The 22254-nt window shown below is 40.9% G+C and overlaps 1 long non-coding RNA gene across 2 annotated transcripts in view; it reads left to right on the top strand.

The window, feature by feature from the left end:
* Positions 1-22254, top strand: part of LOC125642591 (uncharacterized) — a 46660-nt gene that overhangs the window by 11673 nt on the left and 12733 nt on the right. For both annotated transcript variants that reach the window (XR_012670071.1, XR_007358443.2), the window contains exon 2: positions 19647-19836. This is a non-coding gene — a long non-coding RNA (uncharacterized LOC125642591). The remainder of the gene's footprint in view (positions 1-19646; positions 19837-22254) is intronic.

Raw genomic sequence — 22254 nt, forward strand, 5'->3', positions numbered from 1 at the left:
TCATTTTAAGAACACTTTCACAAAACACGAAGAAAGTACCAATATGAGATTTCTAAAGATAGCTACAGCACTCAACCCAAGGTTTAAGAATATGAAGTGCCAAAATCTGAGTGGGATGAGGTGTGGAGCATGCTTTCAGAAGTCTTAAAAGAACAACATTCCGATGCGGAAACTACAGAACGCTAACCAACAAAAAAGAAAATCAACCTTCTGCTGGTGACATCTGACTCAGGTAATGAAAATGAACATGTGTCAGGCTGCACTGCTTTGGATTGTTATCAAGCAGAACCTGTCATCAGCATGGATGTATGTCCCCTGAAATGGTGCTTGAAGCATGAAGGGACAAATGAATCTTTAGAGCACCTGGCATGTTAATATCTTGCAATGCCGGCGTGTCATGAGAAGGCCTGTTCTCACTTTCAGGTGACATTGTAAACAAGAAGCGGGCAGCATTATCTCCTGCAAATATAAACAAACATATTTGTCTGAGTGATTGGCTGAACAAGAAGTAGGACTGAGTGGACTTGCAGGCTCTAAAGTTTTAGATTGTTTTATTTTTGAGTGCAGTTTGTTTTGCACGTAATTCTACATTTGTAAGTTCAACTTTCATGATTAAGAGATTGCACTATAATACTTGTATTAGATGAACTGAAAAATACTATTTCTTTTGGGTTTTTTTACAGTGCAAATACTTGTAATCAAAAATATAAAATGAGCACTGTACACTTTGTATTCTGTGTTGTAATTGAAATAAATATATTTGAAAATGTAGAAAACATCCCAAATATTTAAATAAATGGTATTCTATTATTGTTTAACTGTGTGATTAATCAAGATTAATTTTTTTAATCGCTTGACAGATCCAATATACACACATCTCCCCCACAAAGCTTTCCATTATTAGCTGTTAATTCTAAATCACCTTAGAAACCAGTTGCTAAGCTTTCAATTAGATCTTTCCAATATCTTAATCATCTCTGCAATTTGGTGGTAACAGCTGCATTCAATCACATTGATATCTGTGTCAGGTCTTGCCACTGTAGCTCAGAGAGATGTATTACCAGTGTATGCAACTGAAAATACTAATGCTGAGAATATTTATAAAAATCAGGAAGTTCATAGTACATAATCAGCTCTACCCTTTGCTGAGGTTTAGAAGGAAGCAGAGGAGCAATCTGGGGTGTGCATACAGGAGACGTCATGCATACAGGAGACAACTTAGAGAGAAACAGCCCCAATCAAGCGGGATAGATTGGGGCTGGTTAAAAAGCCTTGTGTCTGCCTGGTGATTGGCAACATCTGCCAGCCTGATAGGCAGGAGCTACAAGGCTGGGGAGGGGGAGGGAGAAGCCCAAGCCCTCGCGTTGGTTACTGACCCAGCCTGCAGTAGGCAAGAAACCTGTAAGGATTGTATATAGTTGGTCACTGGTGGTGGGAAAACACTTAAAGAATAAAGGACATGGGTGTTGCACAGAGCTGAAGTCTCCCTGGACTTATTTGGGAGGGTAACCAGGCCCAGAAGAAGAGGGGCCAGCCGTGCACCCTGTGATGGGGGGGCGGGGAAAGACCACCCTATAGAATTCTATAGCTTGTGTGTAATTGCCTATTAAATTCTACATCAGGGTTGGAAAAAATAGAAAATCCTAATGTTTCTTGGTTTAAGTTGCATAGGCTTTCCCATAAGTGCAGCCATGCAGAGGAAATCATCAACAGGCCTTGTTTAATATGGGCAGAGATAACAGTAGCAGAGACAAATGCAGCTTTTTGCCCAAATCTCAAAGCTGGTTATTCCCTAGTTGATAAGAGGCATTGCTTGATGGCCATGGTGGAAGCTACGTTGATGAATGCTGATATGAGACACTGACACTAGGAAGATGGGCATAAAGCTTTGTGAAAATGTTGCAGTCTAAAGTGAAACTGGGAATCGTTTTTCTAGGCATGGGGGGGGGGGGAAGGTTGTTAAATAGGCTGATTGTGACATAACAAGCAAGAGTAGCTGCTTAGAATTGCAAAGCTTTTCATAAACATCTTTTTAAAAAACAAAACACATACTAAAACAAAAAACCAAACTCATTAACCCAATGGACAAGGAAACCCTGCTAAATTGGCACAAGGACCTTAATGGAAGTAGACCGAATGAGAATAGGGACTAATGTCCTGATCCTGCAAATAATAATGCACCTTTTTCCATCTTTACATTTCCTGATGTTTAACCCTGTCTAACACATCAAGATAGCAAAAGAATACACATAACCACAAGCAAGATCCTACTTTCAGCACTGTTAAAATAAATACAGGAGCCCATAGTCACAACCCCACAGCCACATTCCGCGTAGGAGCGCGCAGAAAATCAGTCTCACCCTATTCAGAATACAAGGAGCGTGCAACGTGCCATTTCCAATCTGAGCACTCTCAGGCAGATTTTCTATATGGTTTTACACAGATTTTGTCTAGAATAGAATGTTAACCAGCCCCAAAGTAGCAAAAGTATGATTTAGGGACTAGTTTAATGTGGTCTCTTATGTGCAATTTTTAATGTAAGAGTAACACAGCCCCAAGGTAGACAAAATACTGATGCTGAAAATACTAATACTAGGCAATCTTCAGAAGATTTGCAATCTATCAGTGGAGATGTACATTCAAATCTTTGGAGGGATATATCCCCACATCATTCCCTGTATCCCAGCAGGCTCTGAAACAGCTCCTCCCCCGGCACTGCCTCATCACAAGTACTTTGTGTGGTCTTCTGCTGGGGGATGCCCCAGAACCAGACCCTATTGCATCTTCAACCTGTCCTGTAGGTGACTGTATTGCTTCTGAAATCTTAATGTAGCTAAAAACCTTCATGAGAATCCATGATAGTCAATGTTCATATGTCAAAGTTTTCAACCCCTTAAATAATTGGTTTTACTTGGCCCTGCCTCAATGTAGGGTGCTGGACTTTATGGCTTCAAGGTCCCTTCCAGCTACGTTTCTATGATTGCTAAAGGGTTACTAAATAGTTCTTGCTGTATGCATAATTGTGCTGAAAGGTTATGGAGCTTGATGAGTCACTGGCAGGGGGCTTTCTAGAGTGTTTAGTAGCAAAAAGAAAAGGAGTACTTGTGGCACCTTAGAGACTAACAAATTTATCTGAGCATAAGCTTTTGTGAGCTACAGCTCACTTCAACGGATGCAGAGTCCCAAAAAGAGAAGAATCCAGTGGAAAAGCTATAGGTTTATAGCATCAGTGGACACTAAAATCCAGAGGTGCTGGAACAATTTTTATAGTGGGGGTGCTGAGAGTCATTGAACCAAACTAAACCCTGTTTATAATTGAAACCACTTCAAGCCACAGCAGACCGCCCACACCCTTATACCAGCACCTATGCTAAAATCCATGTTAAATCTTCTGAAGATTGCTTGACAGGTTACGATTTACTCTCTGACAAAATTCTTTCATAATAGCTTGCTCAGGAAATTTGTTAGGAATAAATGCTCTGTAGCAATCTGAGCCCAAGGAATGAATGAAACAGATTTACATTTTTGGTTGAGGAGGTTTTATAACAGCTTCCATGTATGACAATGGAGTCTTCCTTCAGAATGAATCAAAGATATTCAAAAGAAGCTTTCATGAAAAAGCACTTCAATATTTTTATTGATTTTCAAAATATATTGTGATGGTTTTCGGAACCTAGCATTACCTTGCCAGCTGGCCAGAGAAGGGTCATGGGTCATCACTGAGACATATTATCCCCAGGTGACTAACTTTTATATCCAAGGCCATAAAGCATACTTTCAATATAGTTACATTATTCCTCAAATATTACCATATATAACCTTGCAATGGTTATGAATCTTGACAAGCTACAAGTTTTTGTAGATAGATATCCTTTAAGAGATGAGGAGTTTGGGCTACTGAGTTTGTCAGGTCTGATGTGAATTGTTTGCGAAGGAGCCATTGTCACACTTATAAATAATACGAGCATTGCCTTTAAACAAAAACAAAAAACATGCACACAACCCCCCCCCTCCTCTGCCCACTAATTAATGTTAATTAGTGGGCTACCTGTCTAAGTATCCAGTACTTAACCTAAACTCTCACACAGAATAGGAAATCAGGAACATCCTTAAAAAAAACCCAAAACACAAAAAACAAAAACCCCATGCAGTGCTGGATAAAGTTCTAAACTAGCACATTTGACTAGTATTCAATGTGCTAACTGAGAACTTTATCCAGCCCCACATTTCTCTTGCAGCAAAATACCATAGAGGAGGGTTCATTATGTGTGTGTTGGAGAGGTGAGTTCTTCTTCTTTGACTGTTTGCAGGTATATTTGTGAGAGGTCAAGTTTCAGCAATTTACTGTCCTCACTTCAACTTCATGACCAATTTTTCTGGCATGGCACAGGGTACTGAAGCAATTCAGAGTCCTAGAAGACAGTCATCTTATAGTTGCCACAAAAATGAATGGTTGGTCTAGTTTTCAGAATACTCTTGAAAGCTGAACCAACTCGCTTTCTGTAATATACACAGCTCTTGTTATTCTGTTTTTAGCATGCATGGCACAGAGTGTAGTTTTAAAAACGTAGGATGGGCCTACACTTTTTAAAAAGCTGCTGTGGTGCAGCTGCACTGCTGTAGCACTTTAGTGAAGACACTCCTATGCCGATGGAGAGCTTCTCCCACCAGAGTAGTTAATCCACCTTTTTGAGAGGCTGTAGCTATGTCTATGGGAGCAGCTCTTCTGTTGGATGTCCTGCTTTTATAGGATCAGTCCTGATATTCGGGATATTTGTCCTACATAGGCACCTATTATCCCCGACCACACCCTGATTTTTCACACTTGCTATCTGGTCACCCTATCTCCCGTGAACATAATGCTGTCTAACACCAGGGGTTAAGTCGATAACAAAGTCACTCAGGGGTGTGGGTTTTTCATACCCCTAAGTGACATAGTTATACTGACGTAAGTTTGTAGTGTAGACCTGCCCTTGGCAATAGCACTTTACCTGCAAGGTGTTTGGAGAGCTGATCATCGAGGTTATAATTCACACACACAAATGTAACCTTCTGCCAATTTAACTGGAGGAAATAGAGCCAATTTCTTCCTAACTGGGCCAATCCTGGACTCCTGCAATGGATTCTAAGGAAAATTTTGATTTTTGAGTTTCACAGGCCATTGACATCTTGTTTTCCACTCCAGTGCTTGTGAACTGTGAACGTATTTTTAAACAAAATGTTTAAGTCCTAAAAAGTGATCAAATCTTTCTTTGTATAGTGGTAAGTCATGACTCTTCAGCCACGGCCCTGCACTAGGCTCTATCAGTGTGGAGTTGCACTGCTTCAACCAGAGCACTAGGAGAGACACAATGAATCATAGAATCATAGATTATCAGGGTTGGAAGGGACCTCAGGAGGTCATCTAGTCCAACCCCCTGCTCAAAGCAGGAGCTATCCCCAACTAAATCATCCCAGCCAGGCCTTTGTCAAGCCTGACCTTAAAAACTTCTAAGGAAGGAGATTCCACCACCTCCCTAGGTAACGCATTCCAGTGTTTCACCACCCTCCTAGTGAAAAAGTTTTTCCTAATATCCAACCTAAATCTCCCCCACTGGAACTTGAGACCATTACTCCTTGTTCTGTCATCTGCTACCACTGAGAACAGTCTAGATCCATCCTCTTTGGAACCCCCTTTCAGGTAGTTGAAATCAGCTATCAAATCCCCCCTCATTCTTCTCTTCTACAGACTAAACATCCCCAGTTCCCTCAGTCTCTCCTCATAAGTCATGTGTTCCAGTCCCCTAATCATTTTTGTTGCCCTCCACTGGACTCTTTCCAGTTTTTCCACATCCTTCTTGTAGTGTGGGGCCCAAAACTGGACACAGTACTCCAGATGAGGCCTCACCAATGTCGAATAGAGGGGAACGATCACGTCCCTCAATCTGCTGGCAATGCCCCTACGTATACATCCCAAAATGCCATTGGCCTTCTTGGCAACAAGGGCACACTGTTGACTCATATCCAGCTTCTCGTCCACTGTCAACCCTAGGTCCTTTTCTGCAGAACTGCTGCCGAGCCATTCGGTCCCTAGTCTGTAGCGGTCCATGGGATTCTTCCATCTTAAGTGGAGTACTCTGCTCTTGTCCTTGTTGAACCTCATCATATTTCTTTTGGCCCAGTCCTCTAATTTGTCTAGGGCCTTCTGTATCCTATCCCTACCCTCCAGCGTATCGACCTCTCCTCCCAGTTTAGTGTCATCTGCAAACTTGCTGAGAGTGCAATCCACACCATCCTCCAGATCATTTATGAAGATCTTGAACAAAACCGGCCCAAGGACCGACCCTTGGGGCACTTGATACCGGCTGCCAACTAGACATGGAGCCATTGATCACTACCCATTGAGCTCGACAATCTAGCCAACTTTCTATCCACCTTATAGTCCATTCATCCAGCCCATACTTCTTTAACTTGCTGGCAAGAATACTGTGGGAGACCGTGTCAAAAGCTTTGCTAAAGTCAAGGAACACCACGTCCATCGCTTTCCCCTCATCTACAGAGCCAGTTATCTCGTCATAGAAGGCAATTAGATTAGTCAGGCATGACTTGCCCTTGGTGAATCCATGATGACTGTTCCTGATCACTTTCCTCTCCTCTAAGTGCTTCAGAATTGATTCCTTGAGGACCTGCTCCATGATTTTTCCAGGGACTGAGGTGAGGCTGACTGGCCTGTAGTTCCCAGGATCCTCCTTCTTCCCTTTTTTAAAGATGGCACTACATTAGCCTTTTTCCAGTCGTCCAGGACCTCCCCCGATCGCCATGAGTTTTCAAAGATAATGGCCAATGGCTCTGCAATCACAGCCGACAACTCCTTTAGCACTCTCGGATGCAGCACATCTGGCCCCATGGACTTGTGCTCGTCCAGCTTTTCTAAATAGTCCTGAACCACTTCTTTCTCCACAGAGGGCTGGTCACCTCCTCCTCATGCTGTGCTGCCCAGTGCAGTAGTCTGGGAGCTGACCTTGTTTGTGAAGACAGAGGCAAAAAAGCATTGAGTATATTAGCTTTTTCCACATCCTCTGTCACTAGGTCTAGATCCAGAAAAACATTTAAGCACTTAATTCCTACTTTCAGTGGCAAAGTCCAAAATTTAGATGCTCATAACCCCTGCTTAGCTGCCATCTAACCCTGTAGTGCCTACATTTCTGCCAGTGAGAATGTGTAAAGCTGCCTAAGTCTTGATCCCTGGCACTTAGCTTATGCTTAAATCTCAGCAGGATCCTCAGACTAGGAATTTTCGGCACCTAGCTTGCATGCAGCACCAAATCTGGTAGGCATTCAGTGGCTAGAGCACTCAGTCAGGCTACGAAAGACCTGGTGTATCACCATCAGTGGAACTGGAGTCAGACGGCCCACAAATGAAACCTAGGTTAACTCCGCACTCCGCCTACTATGGAGCAAAGACTTGAACCAAGGTCTTCCACATTCCAAGTGAGTACCCAAACCACCAGGCTGGGGAGTTGCTCTCACTTTCTTTCTAGCCCAAAGATTATTTAAATAGTTCTCCCACTTTGTATAGGGTAACAGGAGAGGTTGACCTTTGCCTAACAGGCAAGACTTTCCATTTTCCTTTCTAGTCATGGTCAGTTCCTTCCTGCTCCTTTTGAATGGCAAAATTCTGCCTTTCCATATAGAGCATGCAAGACCATTGGGTATTTTGTTTGCAGCACATTATTTTGCACAGCTCCAATTCCTAATTTAGTGTTCAGAGTTTAGAATTCAAGCCTTTTGACAAATTATTAATCACAGAGCAAGAGATGGAATTTTAAAACAACAAAACAAAAAAGCTGGGTCTTTGCCTCCAACATGTTATACTTTGCTCTTCAGCAGTTTGCTTATTTGGAGATTATTTATCAAAACCATGTAACAAGTATGGTTTGTCCAGAAGAATCCTTACCTTACTGAATTCAACATTTTAATGTGTGTGTTTGTGTAATGGGTTCTTACCACTCCCATTACCGTAGGTTCCCCCGACATCTGTGTTATGATGGTGAATTGGATTTAGCCCTCAGATGAACCTCAGTAAGAGTGGCCCCCTTTTTTGGGCTCATCAACACTAACCAAATAAAACCAAAAAACAATATATAGTCCTTTAGATATAGGATAATACTTCCTGGGCTAACAGTTTCTTCTATCCTGTCTGGGCTTTCATTTTCTGTTAGGCAGAGCTGGCTATAGAGGAAGAACAAAAATAAATTGTGAAAATTTTATGACATTTGAAATAAGTCCTGCAAAACAAAAATTAACATTGAAAAAAAAATCTGAAAAACTTTTAAGAAAATATTTTTCAAAGATTTCTATTTTTTCCTAGAATTCTCCCTTCATCTCCTCCCCACCATCTCTTTTGCCACTGAGTGATAAAATGAATGACGTGCAAGTTCCTGACGTCCACCACACATGCAGCCATTTCTCTCTTCATTTCTCCTTTGCTACTCTAACTTTTCAAACTTCTGGTACTTTGGAAGTGTTACAGTTACTGGTGAAAGGAAAATTGAAACTAATGTTTCCACTCTGTAGCTTTTCAGTACATCTACAACTTTTGAAAAGTTGAAGAGTAGAGATTTAGAATTTTGCCATTTTGTACATTTTCCAAAGGTGACTAAGTTTTGAAAGGTTACAGAGTGACAAAAGGAAAAATTAAACGAAAAACACACCCTAAGCATCTTTCATTTAATTTTGTTGTATTAACTAACAAAAAGGAATAAAGGAAAAGGTGAAAAAAAGGGAAGAGGGGGGAAAGAAAATAGAATTCAAGATTTGATTTTGCCCCCAACCCAAACAATAAAACTGGGTTTTTGTTTTTTTTTAAAAAAGACAGTTTTTCAAGATTTTAGTTTTAGAGAAGAGGCCATTTTGAATCCCAAAATGTTCTAAACGAAAAATTTAAATCAGTTTTACTATCTACTCTTGATATGTGATCCTCAATCATTTATGCTCCCCAGACTTAACAGTGTCTCTCTCTCTTGGCCCTCAGGTCCAATCAATAAGACTTTCCCAATCAAAAGCTGCACTAGCTTCCCCCTTTTACAATATTGCCAACTGCAAGCAGCCAAAATGCATGAGTCAGGCCCCGAGACATCATGAGACTAATATTAAAAATCATGAGATTTTTAAGCCAAAGTCTAGGTTCTTTTCTTTTGCCTTTTGATTTTTTACACTTTAGGGTTCACATTTACAAGCTTTTCTACACAACCATGAAGGCAAGAAACTACTTTTTAAATGAAAGCTTAGATTCTCACATAGTCTCAGACCCCAGGAGCTGGGGTTAAAGAAAAGCACCAAATATCTTTAGATCAGGTAACACCGCCACTCACGCAGGGGATGAAGGGGCATCCTACCACTCTTCCTGGAAAACTCAGCTTGGGTCCCCTAAATAGGCAGAGGTACTAACACTGCCTCCAGCTAATATTAGTGCTATGGGTCTCAGACCTTTTCCTTCTCCGGCCTCTTCACAGCCTTTCCACAGCCCCCATTCATGGGTGAGTGCTTCTCTTCCACAGGCCTCCCCTCATGCTTCCTGCACATTCCTCCGATACTGAGCCACAGGCTTCTTGGTCATATGGGAATCTCCTTTGGAACCCATAACCACACTCAATGCCTGGCCTACCCAAACAGACAAGCTTGCCGCATCTGTTTTTAAAGGGGTCAGCACAATCTGTTACAGTTTGCTATGACAGAAACATTTCAAGCCTCAATTTTTCATTGTTGTAATATTATTTCTTATTTTCTATATTCTATTTCCTAGTTTGGTCATCTCAATATATTTGGTTTAGCAGGGTCAAGGTTAAAAGTAGGGCTGGTCAAAAAAAAAAATCAAACTTTTTCTATTGAAAACTGGGTTTTAAACAAATGAAGTATTACCTGGAAAGTATCTGCTTTTTGCAGAAAGTTTGAGCTTTCCATTGGGATGGGGGAAGAAGGGGTGGGAAAAACAAAACAAAAAAAAAAAAACCTCTTAAAACTCCCTTTAAGATTAAATTTGTTTTGGTTTTCAGTTTGATTAATAGTTGAAGGTTTCTGTAACACCCTCTCTCCCCCACCATGCCCCACAGGACATGTGTTCATACACACCCAAAATATTTTCCAACCAGCGCTACTTAAAACCTCACACTGAATGCCCATTTGGTCATGCAAAAGCTGTGTAGATTACAGGAGAATGGAGTCCGAGAATGGAGTCACCTGCACATATGGCTACATTCAGTGTGTTAATGATGGTCAAAGAAGGGCAGACTGTGCATGAAAATATGACACTAAGCCTCTTCCCCCGAGGACAGAATAAGCCAGAGCAGACAGCAAGCTCCTACAGGGTATGCATAGCTAGAGGACAGCAGTTTTTAGGAACCCACTATACTAGTGCCAATTGAAGAAAACCTTTCCATTGAGTTCAATGGGAATAGATTCAGGACATTGCACAGCATATGGGTGTCCTTCCTTTCTTCATGGATTATGTATTTTGTTTTTTTTTACGTCTGTTTTCTCCAAATTTAAACTCTGCAGGAGGAAACTTTACTGTACATTGAGATTTGGACTAAAAGTCCTTACATAGTCAGTAAATTCTTTTGATAGATCTCTATTCAAACTGTCTGGACCAAATCCTGACCCCACTGAAGTCAACTCCCATTGATTACAAAGAACCAAAATCCAGACTCTATTGAAAAGAAAATGTACCACCCTAATTGTCAAGTTCTGTTTTTGGGCAGCTGCTGCTCAAGGATGATGAAGTCTTTTCTATCACCCCACCTTCTCCTCACATATCATCTCTCATCTTGCCAGATATTTTCACTCTATGGTAGCACTGAAGAACATGAACAATAAAACACTCAATACAACCTGAGGTAGTCAGGCTGGTTTCATTTATTTGGGTACTTTTGTTCCACAAACAAATCTTTACATGGTAATTATTTCAAATTCTGTCTTTCCTCCATGTTATCATGACCTATTAACTAAATGGCAGCACACTAAGTTGGGAATATAGCCACCAATTTAGATAGGCATTCAAATTAAGCTTTTAAATGGTCATTGTTGAACTATTTAAAGACTCTCCAACTCCACCATGGAAAAGAGTGGTCTGTGACAGCTTTTAATCCTAATTTTTCTCTGTACAGTGATTGTTCTGGCTAATAATGAAGTTTTCGGTTTAGGAACTTTTTTCAAGCCTTATTAAAGCCAGATTACAACTTTAATGATTAGGTTCAACTGAAGAAATTCACCGCATTCTCCCTGTGTAGCCAGTGGTAGTCAGCCATCTCTACTAGCTGCAGTGGTTGAGCTAAGTACAAATACTGTATATATTCATTAATTTTAATAGTTTATTTTGCTATTGTGCAATGAGTATGAATTAGCCATAATGAGTATGGCTATGTACAGCAATGGAATCTGTTCATTTATTTTCTTTCAGTTTGTTATAATAGCATTAACTAGTAATATAAACCTTCTGAGGTGAAGATGATGACCTCGATTACAAGAGGATCATTCAGTGACAGATACTTTCACACTCAACACTGTAAACAATGCAATCCTCAAAGATTGGAACCAGTAAACATTACCTAGGAATTTATCAAGACCAAATTATTTTATAAACAATCCATTTTTGCCTTCATCTCTTTATATAAGAACTGAAATGGGTGCTAATCTGTTGCCTACAGATAGGTTATTGCAGACTCTAAGGCATATGGGGAAAAGGAGCGAGAACAATATTCTTGCATTGTAGAAGCAATGTGTTCCAGGGTCTCAGGCATGGGAATGGGACCCTGGCAAGCAGGGGTTGGCTTCCTGGTTCTGCCACTGACATGCTGGGAGATCTTGGGTGTCATTTCCCTATCTATGCCTCCAGTTCCACTCCCACCCTTTGTCTGTTTAGATTGTAATGTGTTTGGCGTAGGGTCCGTCTTTTACTATGTGTTTGCACAGTGCTAGGCACACCTGGGCCCCATCTCATTTGGGGCCTGCAACGGAGTTCCTACTCACCATTAGTACGCCACCTCCTGTCTAGATCCAGGAAAGTCGCTCTCAGGAAATTGAGTTACCCCGTTTGCTCTCTGCAATAGTCTCTCTTCCAGTAACTCAGCCCTTCTGCTAGGTCACCATTTAGTCTATCCCTTCCAAAGTCTAACAGGCTACAATCCAAATGCTTTTTCCAGAGGGTGTTTAGCCCCAGCTCAGAACCGTAGACCACTGTACCAGTGGCTGGTAGGGAAACAATACCCACTATACCAGGTTCCAGACCTAGGCAATCCAGGTCTGCCCAGTTCCCATCCTGTTGCTGTTTTCCTGGGCTCCTTCCCACCAAATATCTGTCTTTCCTTGCCTGGTTCTGGGTTTATCATGGTAGCTTGCTGTACTGCCCATGGTCACTTCATCCATTGTAGCTCCTTGACAGACTCCTTACACCAGTTCAGGATCTCTAGGTTTAGTCTTCCCCTTAGACTTTCTCCTTGTCAATAACAACCTCCCAAGAAGTGACTACAGACTGCTTCTACTGTCAGCTGCCTGATTTTATTGTACTGGCCCAGCCCTTCCCCAACTGGGCCTCCCTCTCAATTAACCTTGGTTCTCCCTCTCTCAGGTGGTGCCAGGTAATCTCACTGGCCTCTCAGGACACAGTTAACACTATCAGGGCTGGTGTGGGGTGCACACACCATCACAATTCCTTTAGGTCAACTGCAATACAAATAATAATCCTCTTTTACATACTGTAGAGCTTTACTGGTCTTAGCTGATAAACCCTTAGCATTGTCACTGTATGGGCTTGGTGTGAAAGAACAAGGAGAAACCCAATTATGTCAATGAGAATACTTAACCATATATGCCTTATCTCGGACACCATGATACATAGCTGTGTCTCAATCACTGATGTGTAGAAAAGAAACAATTAACAGTCATTTAAATGATCTGATACACACATATCTGCAAAAAGAAAAGGCGGACTTGTGGCACCTTAGAGACTAACCAATTTATTTGAGCATAAGCTTTTGTGAGCTACAGCTCACTTCATCGGATGCATGCAGTGGAAAATACAGTAGGGGGATTGTATATACACAGAACATGAAACAATATGTGTTACCATACACACTGTGAGGAGAGTGATCAGGTAAGGTGAGTTATTACCAGCAGGAGAGAAAAAAACCTTTTGTAGTGGGGTAATCAAGGTGGGCCATTTCCAGCAATTGACCAGAACGTGTGATGAACGGGGGGAATAAACATGGTGAAGCCATGTGAAGCCAGCACAAACAAACAGAGATATCATCACCTCATTTCTTAGGGCAATACTGGCATTTGTAGCAACTACTTTCTGCAGGTTACAGTGGAACAAAATTTGGATTGCTTAAAGTATTCAGACTGTCTGGTTTCACACTATGGTGTCTGCCATTTCTGAAAATGAGACTGATTTTCAACAGCACTGTTATTTATGCTTCACAATCTTTAATCCATTTATCCTTACAACACACCCATGAGTTAGGGAAGTTTTAGTATCCACATTTTACAGATGGGAAACTGAGGCAGAGAGAGGCTAAGTGACTTGCCCAAGGTTACACAAAGGAAGTCTTTGGCAGGGCAGGGAATTTAGGCACTAGCCTAGAACTTGAGAGAAGTGGGCTAATCACTGCACCATCTTTCCTTTTGTGGGGGAAGAGAATGATAACACTTGGAAGTCAGCTAAATTGAAAAATTGTGAAATGAGCCATGAGGGTAGGTAGGAAAGATAAGGGAGGAATATCAGTATTGGACCATTTATTTTATAGACTGGGAAATTGCACAACATCATGAGATTTGCTCAAGATCAAAGTCTGTCTCAGAGCCAGGATAAAACCCATTAGTCCTAATTCCCAAGCCTCCGCCTTACCCAAATGTGCATGCTTCTTGCCATTCAGACAGCTATGAATGAGTAGATTTTCATATAAGAACTTTTCTCATTCTATGTTTCTAAATATAATAGTGGCATAAGATGGCGGAAATTAGTGGAACTGGGATTTATGATAAATGATTAACCACATTTTAAGACTGCAGGACAAATTTATCCAATGCTGTAAATACACTGAGGCCAAATATGGCCCTTCGGTTCTACCTTTGGTCTTTATTGTGATGAGAGAAGAAACTGAAGCACAAATTTGCTTAGGAATAACTTCTTTACTCAAAACCAGAAAACAACCAAACACAAAACAAAAACTGCATTTGATTAGGAATGTACTGATTCCTAAGGGTGATGTTCAGAAATAGTCTGATCCTAGATACCTATGCTACACCCATAACTAGTGTTTGAATGTCTTACAAATGCAAAAAGAATTAAAGTGCTCATCGGTGAATAAAATCAGGTTGATGTGGCAGATATATTTGTTTCAAATAAGTTGAAAAACAAAGACGATGAGGATTGCTGAATAGCTCCTGGATGGTCAAACCCTGCAATCCTTGCTCACAAAGGGCATTTGCAGACACTGGGAATTTTACCAGAGCAAGGACCAAAGGATTTGGTGTGGGACCCAGGCACTGCAATGCTGAACATCATGGCACCTAACTTTTCGGTACCTAGAAACATTGCGATCCAGCACCCCGTAATGCAGGAGGGGCTCAAGGCCCGGGCTCCAGCTTGACCCCCAGCCGTCTGCACGGTAATTTTGCAGCCCACGCACGAGTCAGCTGACATGGGCCAGCACGGGTGTTTAATTGCAGTATAGACATACCCTGAGGGTCTGAGAAATATCAGTCTGACAGTATTAGATTCTGCACAAGCAGCAGCACTAGCCTTGCTACTCTTGTTGTTTCCTCTGTAGGCTTTGCTGCCTCTTTCAAATTTGAGGAGATAATAAATAAGTGGAATTCTTGAAAGCTATCTCAGGGTATGTCTATACTACCCGCCGGATCAGCGGGCAGTGATCGATCCATCGGGGTCAATTTATTGTGTCTAGTCTAGATGCGATAAATCGACCCCCAAGCGCTCTCCCATCAACTCCTGTACTCCACTGCTGTGAGAGGTGCAGGCAGAGTTGACAGGGGAGCGGACACCGCGGTGAGGTCTAAGTACGTCGACTTCAGCTACGTTATTCATGTAGCTGAAGTTGCGTAAGTTAGATCGATCTCCCCCCGCAGTGTAGACCAGGCCTCAGGAAACAATTCCAAATACCCAGAGCTCGGAACACACCCTAACAGAAGATGTGATCCTAGTGCCAGGAAAATCAATAGGTATTTTGGAAGTAGCTTTGGAGTGGTACTGTGTCCCTGGGCAGTTATTCATTCTGTATATTCGTTGCTAAATCTGTGGCTGCTCTTTCTGTGACTCTGCGTTAGACTTAATAGCACCCACTTCATTTTCTTATTAGGAAAGCTACTTTAGGAAGTAGAGCCAGACTGAATTAAATTTAAATCTTTTTGAGGCTGAAGAATGTCTGATTAGTTTTGCTAAACTATATGAAGGAGCTTATCTGAACAGACAACATTTTGGGGGGCAAGAAATGAAAATACTGAAAAAAATGTTAGAAAGACTGCACTTTCAATATATTGGAACTCAGAACGTGCTGGAGAAATCCTGTTCGCTTGATTTCCAGACTAGTGAGTTGTGGATAAGGTCAGGTGACTATTTCTAAACCAAACCTCAGATCTAAAGCAGTGTGAAATCTAGCTTAACTTTGAGTTTTGGCTTTGAATGGATAGTATTACTCCAAGCAAATCTCAGTAGAAAAACTTGAGGATTTCACCATTCATGTTTTCAAAGTGAATTAAATTAGAAATGGACCCCAATTTAATCAAAATTAGTTCAATGAAACACTGGCAAACCTTAGCTGAGCTCATGGTAAACTTGGCCTGAGTTTCAAGTTTTTAATCATAGCTGGTAAATTTCATATGCTTTAGGTTTCTTTGTGCGGGTCAAACAGGTCTTCTTTGTACCTCTGAGGTTCATCCATCACTAGTAAACATAATACATGATTTTGTAGATCATTCCCTTGCAACTGCTCATAAATAAATGCTACATAGTTGTAAGTCTGCATCCCTCATATGCTATCAGCAGTTTTATACCTAAATTAAAAAGTCAGAATCTGTTTTGTACTGTCAAATGGATCTTTAGCAACAGGGATTTGTTTTCATATTTATTGCAGCTAGTAAGCACAGAAAGGACATGAGCTTTTTCAGTAAATTAAATGGAAAGATTATTGTTTTTGCCCTAAGCAGACATTACAGAACATTCCCCAGAAGATAAATGGAAAAAGCAAAATTCAGCAAAAGATTGAGCACTTGTCAAAACTAAATTGAAGGCAGTAGGCAGCAAATTGGATTTTCTTTTACAATAATATGCAGTTCATATTCTACCACTGCAATGAATGTTATAATATGTGCGTTCTAATATAATATGATCCATTTCTAGAACTCTTTTTCAAAGCTTAAATATATTTTCCTATATTATTAGTCAGCGCATAGTAATGTTAAGTTATTTGATTTGCTGCATAGCCTTTTGTATATTTTGTCTTCACCAGAAAAATATGATGCCCTAGATTCTAATATCAGTTACAGTGGTGTAAATCCGTAGTAATTCCACTCAATTCAATGGTTATTCCAGATTTTCAGATGAGGCTCTAAAAAGATATATTGGCCAGATCCTCAACTGATGTAAATTCATGTACTTGCACTGAAATCCAAAGTAGCTATGCCAGTTAAAATAGCTGAGGATCACTTCAAATATGATAAATAAGGAGTTTTAGTTTCTTCACAGAATTTAGAAGCAGACCCTAAATTGTGCAGCTATGTAACCTGCCTGTGGGAGAAATGATCTGTGAGAGTCAGTTTCTTTCAACTGCATGAAAAAAGATCCAAGATCTAGTCAGAGAAGTGTGCAGAAAATGAATTAGCATCGCCTGTATTTTACAGATGGGAAAGTGAGGCACAAGGATTAAAGTTACTTGCCCAAGGTCACAAAGAAAGTCAGTGGCTGATCCAGGAATTCAACCCAGATCTTCTAGTCCCAGGCCAGTACTTCAACCACAAAAATCACCCTTCTTCCTTTTTTGTGACGCACAAGTGGCACAGGGATGGATGCATATATTTTTGAAATAAGGATTTGCAACAAAACTGCAACCTTATTATTTACATTACCTAGAAGCAAGAGCATTAGACAAGAGGGCAATAATCAAAAAGGAGGTGGGACAGTGGTTGGTAAGTAAGGGGGCTCAGCTGCTATATGAAGCAATAATTTTCAGAAGTCTATATCTTCAGGAAACATTTCTTGCTGAATTTGGCTTAAAAATATTGCCATCAGAAAACCCTGAAATGCTGAGTCTCAAAGAGTGATAAAAAAAGCACAAAGAGATCAGCCTTAGGGAATACTGTGTATGTTTCATATCAGATGATACCTTAAAATGAGCTGAAACTTGTACTGCACCAATTGTATTTAAATGATAGAGCCCAGGGAGCTCCGGAAGTACCTTAGAGTCAGTAAGAGTGATGTTATTGACTGCTAGCTCAAGATCTCTGAAACATGCTTCTTCAAGAGCAACTAATAAATCAAGATTGACTGAAGTCCCTTTTAGGCATTTTCTCAATGTGCATGTAAGGCTATTTTGAAGAAGTCAGGAATGTTCTATATTTTTTTCCTCCTCTCAAGTAAGATAATTGCTTTGATATTTAAGAATGTGCTTGCTTCTAGTTTAAAATAAAATGTATACTGAATATTTACCCTTTCCATTCTTTGAGCACACCAAAATCTGTATCTGCCTCTGAACTTTCTGATGATGAATCCAGATCTATGTGAGAAATACTTAACTATATTCATTTTTGATTGGAGGAATTTCTGTACAATCCAACGAGGACAGCCACAGTTTCATTTTAGAGGTTTTGTGGAGTATGCAGTGTCGGTTTATTATTTGTTTTTGTTTCTTACCTTCCTCTAAAGCATCATGTATTGATCATTGGCGGAGGCTGTTTACCAGAGCAATGGTCTAATTTGGTATAGCAAATTCCAATGTATTTTCCTACATTTGGAATAATTCAGTCATTGGATAACTTAATAGGTTACAGCCTTAAATCTATTTTTCTAATCAATTGGTAAGTAAACAAAAATCCCAAATGTCGTGTTATTTAGATTTGGCCCCAAATAAGAAACATCACTGATGGATTCATTTCTGAATGTCTGTCACCTGAAAAATATGAAGGTGGTGTGACAAAGTTCCTCCTCTGCCTTGGTGGGTCCTGCGCTTATTGGCAGATTTGCTTGCCTCAGAGGTTCACGGCAACCCTCAGTTTGGCCACTTTCGTGGCTCAAATGTGCCGTTCACTCAGTTAGCCTCATCACTGGCCAGCATGGGGAAAAGGAAGAAGAACAATCCCCGCAGTCGCTGCTGATCCACCTAGTGGATCAGGGAACAGGCCAGAGACCTTCCCCTCTGGTGGAACCCACAGGTGAGGTCAACTCCTCCGGTATCAAGTAGGGAGTTGGGGGGGGTGGAGGGACAGGGGGGGATGGAGGGACAGGGACAGGCCCACCCTCTACTCTGGGTTCCAGCCCAGGGCCCTGTGGAGTGCAGCTGTCTACAGTGGCTCCTGTAACAGCTGTGTGACAGCTACAACTCCCTGGGCTACTTCCCCATGGCCTCCTCCCAGTACCTGCTTTATATTCACCACAGCACCTTCCTCTTCTCAGTCTTCCAGTAGTACACCTTCTCACTCTCAGCTTCTTGCACCTCTTGCTCCCAGCTCCTCGCATGCACACCACAAACTGAAGTGAGCTCCTTTTTAAACCCAGGGGCCCTGATTTGCCTGTCTGTCTTAACTGATTCTGGCAGCTTCATGATTGGCTGCAGGTGTTCTAATCAGCCTGTCTGCCTTAATTGTTTCCAGAAAGTTCCTGATTGTTCTGGAACCTTCCCTGTTATCTAACCCAGGGGAAAGGGACCTACTTAACCTGGGGCTAATATATCTGCCTTCTATCACCCTCCTGTAGCCATCTGGCCGGTCCCTGTCACAGTGGTCATTTCTGATAATCTAGTTTGGCAAATTATATACACTCTAATCACACATCTGATAGCCACATTTCAAAGTGTTTAGATTTCAAAAAGTTTAGATTGGAGTTCATATTCAGAACCACCCCCTCTTGCTACTTACAATTGATTGCAGGTGCTATCTTAGGATATGTCTATACTACAAACAACAACACATGATGCGGAGTCTCAGAGCCCAGATCAATTGACTTGGGTTTGCAGGGTTTGGGCTACGGGGCTAAAAATAGCAGTGTAGATGTTCCCTCCCAGGCTGCAGCCTGGGTTCCAAGACCCTCCCTCCCACTGGGTTTCAGTGCTAGGGCTCCAGCCCAAGTGGGAATGTTTACACTGTTATTTTTAATCCCTGCAAGTCTGAGTCAATGGTCCTGGGCTCAGTGCCATGGGTTTTTCTTTGCAGAGTAGACAGATACCCTTCCATGTCATTATTCCTAGAGATACCACTCCCAAAAGCTAAACTGACCACACAGCCTCAGCTTGTTAACTGAGACATCAGAGAATTTGTGAGGTGCAAAAATCCAGTGGGAAATATGTCCATTTTAACACAAAATTAGTTTTGGAAGGAAATTAGTTTTTTTCTAGGAGCTCCTGGAAAATGTTTATGGTTTTGCTCTGTTTTTTTTCTTGCAGATCTCTGAGTATCCAGTGGTTTTTACAGAAACCAGAGGAGAGAAAATCAGAAATGCAAAAACCAAAACTACACACTGTAAGCCGGATTTTCGGAAGAGCTCAGCGTGTGGATCCTTTTTGAAAATCTGGCCATGTGTGTCACAATAGGAGCTACTGAGCATTTCTGAAACACTGTCCCCATGTTTCCAAGGTGAAAAGCTCTGCTTTATTAACAATGGGCTTGATTCTCCACTGTCTTTCACCTTGTGCAATCATTTTTACCTGTGCCAAGTGGATGTAAGAGCTTACCAGATCAGAGAGGTAGCATTTTACACCTACTTTGCATTTGCATGAATGACTACACAAAATGCAAGACAGTGGCCAATCTGGTTTACTAAGTGAGCTACTTTGTCCAACAATGAACTCAAAAAAGCTCTGTGCTTTCTTCCTCTTCTAGTTAGTGTGGCTGATTACAATCTCACATCCACAGCGTAAATGAGGGGCAACTCACTGGAGATGTATCTTTGCTAAAACCAGCATGAGTGAGAACAGGATCAGGGTAGGTATGTTTAGTTAGGGTATTTGTGGTAAACCATCTTTTGGATAATCTGCAAGCTATGACTGCAAGTCTCAACTCATCCTATGTTAAGGTAGATGTTCACACAAAGGCAAATGGCACTAACCGGCAGTTGAGCATATGGAATTTTTGCTCTCTAGTTGTATAAATAAATTAAATTTGAAGCTTAGTTTTAATGATGGGGAATAAGCCATTACGGACAATAAATTAAGATATTCTCCAAAGTGGGGGATGAGAATTATGCCAGAGACTACAGAGGCAGAGAGCAAAAGCACACACACATTCTTTGATAAATGGATCAGTCATATTTTGAAATTAAATCTTATAATTGATTCTTTGTAGTGGGATTTGTTTTCATGGGTTGGGAAAAGAAGAGTGGAAGAGAGTATTTTGCTGTGTAAGGTATTGTTTCTGTTCCTTGACTGACAACCAACCCTATAAATCATATCTGAATGCATCTTGGACAGTGAATATGCTGAAATGTAATGCATCTGATACTGCACCCACAACAAATGTATTAAAATGAAAATTACTCTGGTATCTGTGGCTCAGTCACCAATCAGACTCAAGGGACCAAGTGTTACCAAGTGATTAAAATAATGTAGAGATTATGTCAGAGATTACAATGCCAGGGACCAGATTCATCCTTCCTTCCCCATAAGGTTGACTGTCTCACCTATCCCCTTTCTCTGAGGTAGGGGATCCCACTTTCTACTCCTCCTCCGAAATTGATGGTTTCACCTTCCACCTGAGGTTGATGGTCTCTCCCAATTTCCCATCCTGGGTTGATGGTCTCACCCTTAATGTTCTCAACTCCCCACCTGCAGGGTTGATTATTTATTCTCTTTCTGACATTGATAGTCTTGTTCCCTATTTCCCCAAGGTTGATGGGCACACCTGTCTCTGCTCAGTGAACATGATTTGAGCCCTCCTCTGGAGATGGAGGCATCTGTCTTCTTCCTCCAAGGCAAACCTCAAACCAGTATCATCGTTTCATAGTCCCTCCACAACCCTTAGGGGAGATATGGGGTAAATTCATGTTGGTTTCACATTCACCTACTCCTTGCGGGCCTCCTATCTAGCCAGTCACAATACACACCATACTCAAACCTTTCCAGCTCATGTCCACCTGGCCAATGAATTGTTCACAAACAATACATAATGTTTTAAACAATTACCTAAAATAATTCCAAAGAACAAATTCATCTGAGGAAATCACAACCTCATTGGATATTCTGAAAGTAGAAACAAAGGATAAAGTCATTAGATATGGTATTTGTTGTGAATCATTTGCTCAGGTCTACTTGGTTAAACACAGATGACAGTAGTGAATCATCTGTTCTTATAAACTAAATGAAGCTCATGAGCAGGTCCCTGGTTAATCCTCTGATTAGAGCTTGTTTAAAACTTATATATGTATATAATGCATATAATGTCTTTTGTCTGGCAAAAAAAAATTCCCTGGAACCTAACCCCACTTTTTTATATTAATTCTTATGGGGAAATTGGATTTGCATAACATCGTTTCGCGTAAAGTCACATTTTTCAAGAACATAACTACAACGTTAAGCGAGGAGGTACTGTATATGTTTATGGCTTCATTCAACTCCTTTCCCACTGACATCTTCCAAGAGTGACACACACACAAAGATACACTCTTGAGATTCCTATGCATTTCCTTACTTTATGTTCAGATATATTACTATATTCTTTACCTGGGTGGAAAGGATATAAAGACGCCAGTTGGCAGTAGCAACACCAAATATTATAAAACACTTCAATTTTTCATCCAAACTAATCAGCTGTGAACATGTGTGCTGAGTTGGTGGCACATGTTTGAAGTGAGCAAAGGCAGGGAATTTTTAGTAGACTGTGTAATTTGAGATAACAGGGACACAAATGGGGAGGAGAATATAGTAAAACAGATGGAGCTAGTGCAAGCCAATGAAAGCAAAGGAAAACACAAGAATAGATACAGCTATCATTAAGATTCAATAAATAGGAACATAGCTCCCTGAGTGAATACCTATCACTGAAAGTGTTTTTGTTATC

Source organism: Caretta caretta, chromosome 9, assembly GCF_965140235.1.
Source record: "Caretta caretta isolate rCarCar2 chromosome 9, rCarCar1.hap1, whole genome shotgun sequence".
NCBI classification, from domain to species: Eukaryota; Metazoa; Chordata; order Testudines; family Cheloniidae; genus Caretta; species Caretta caretta.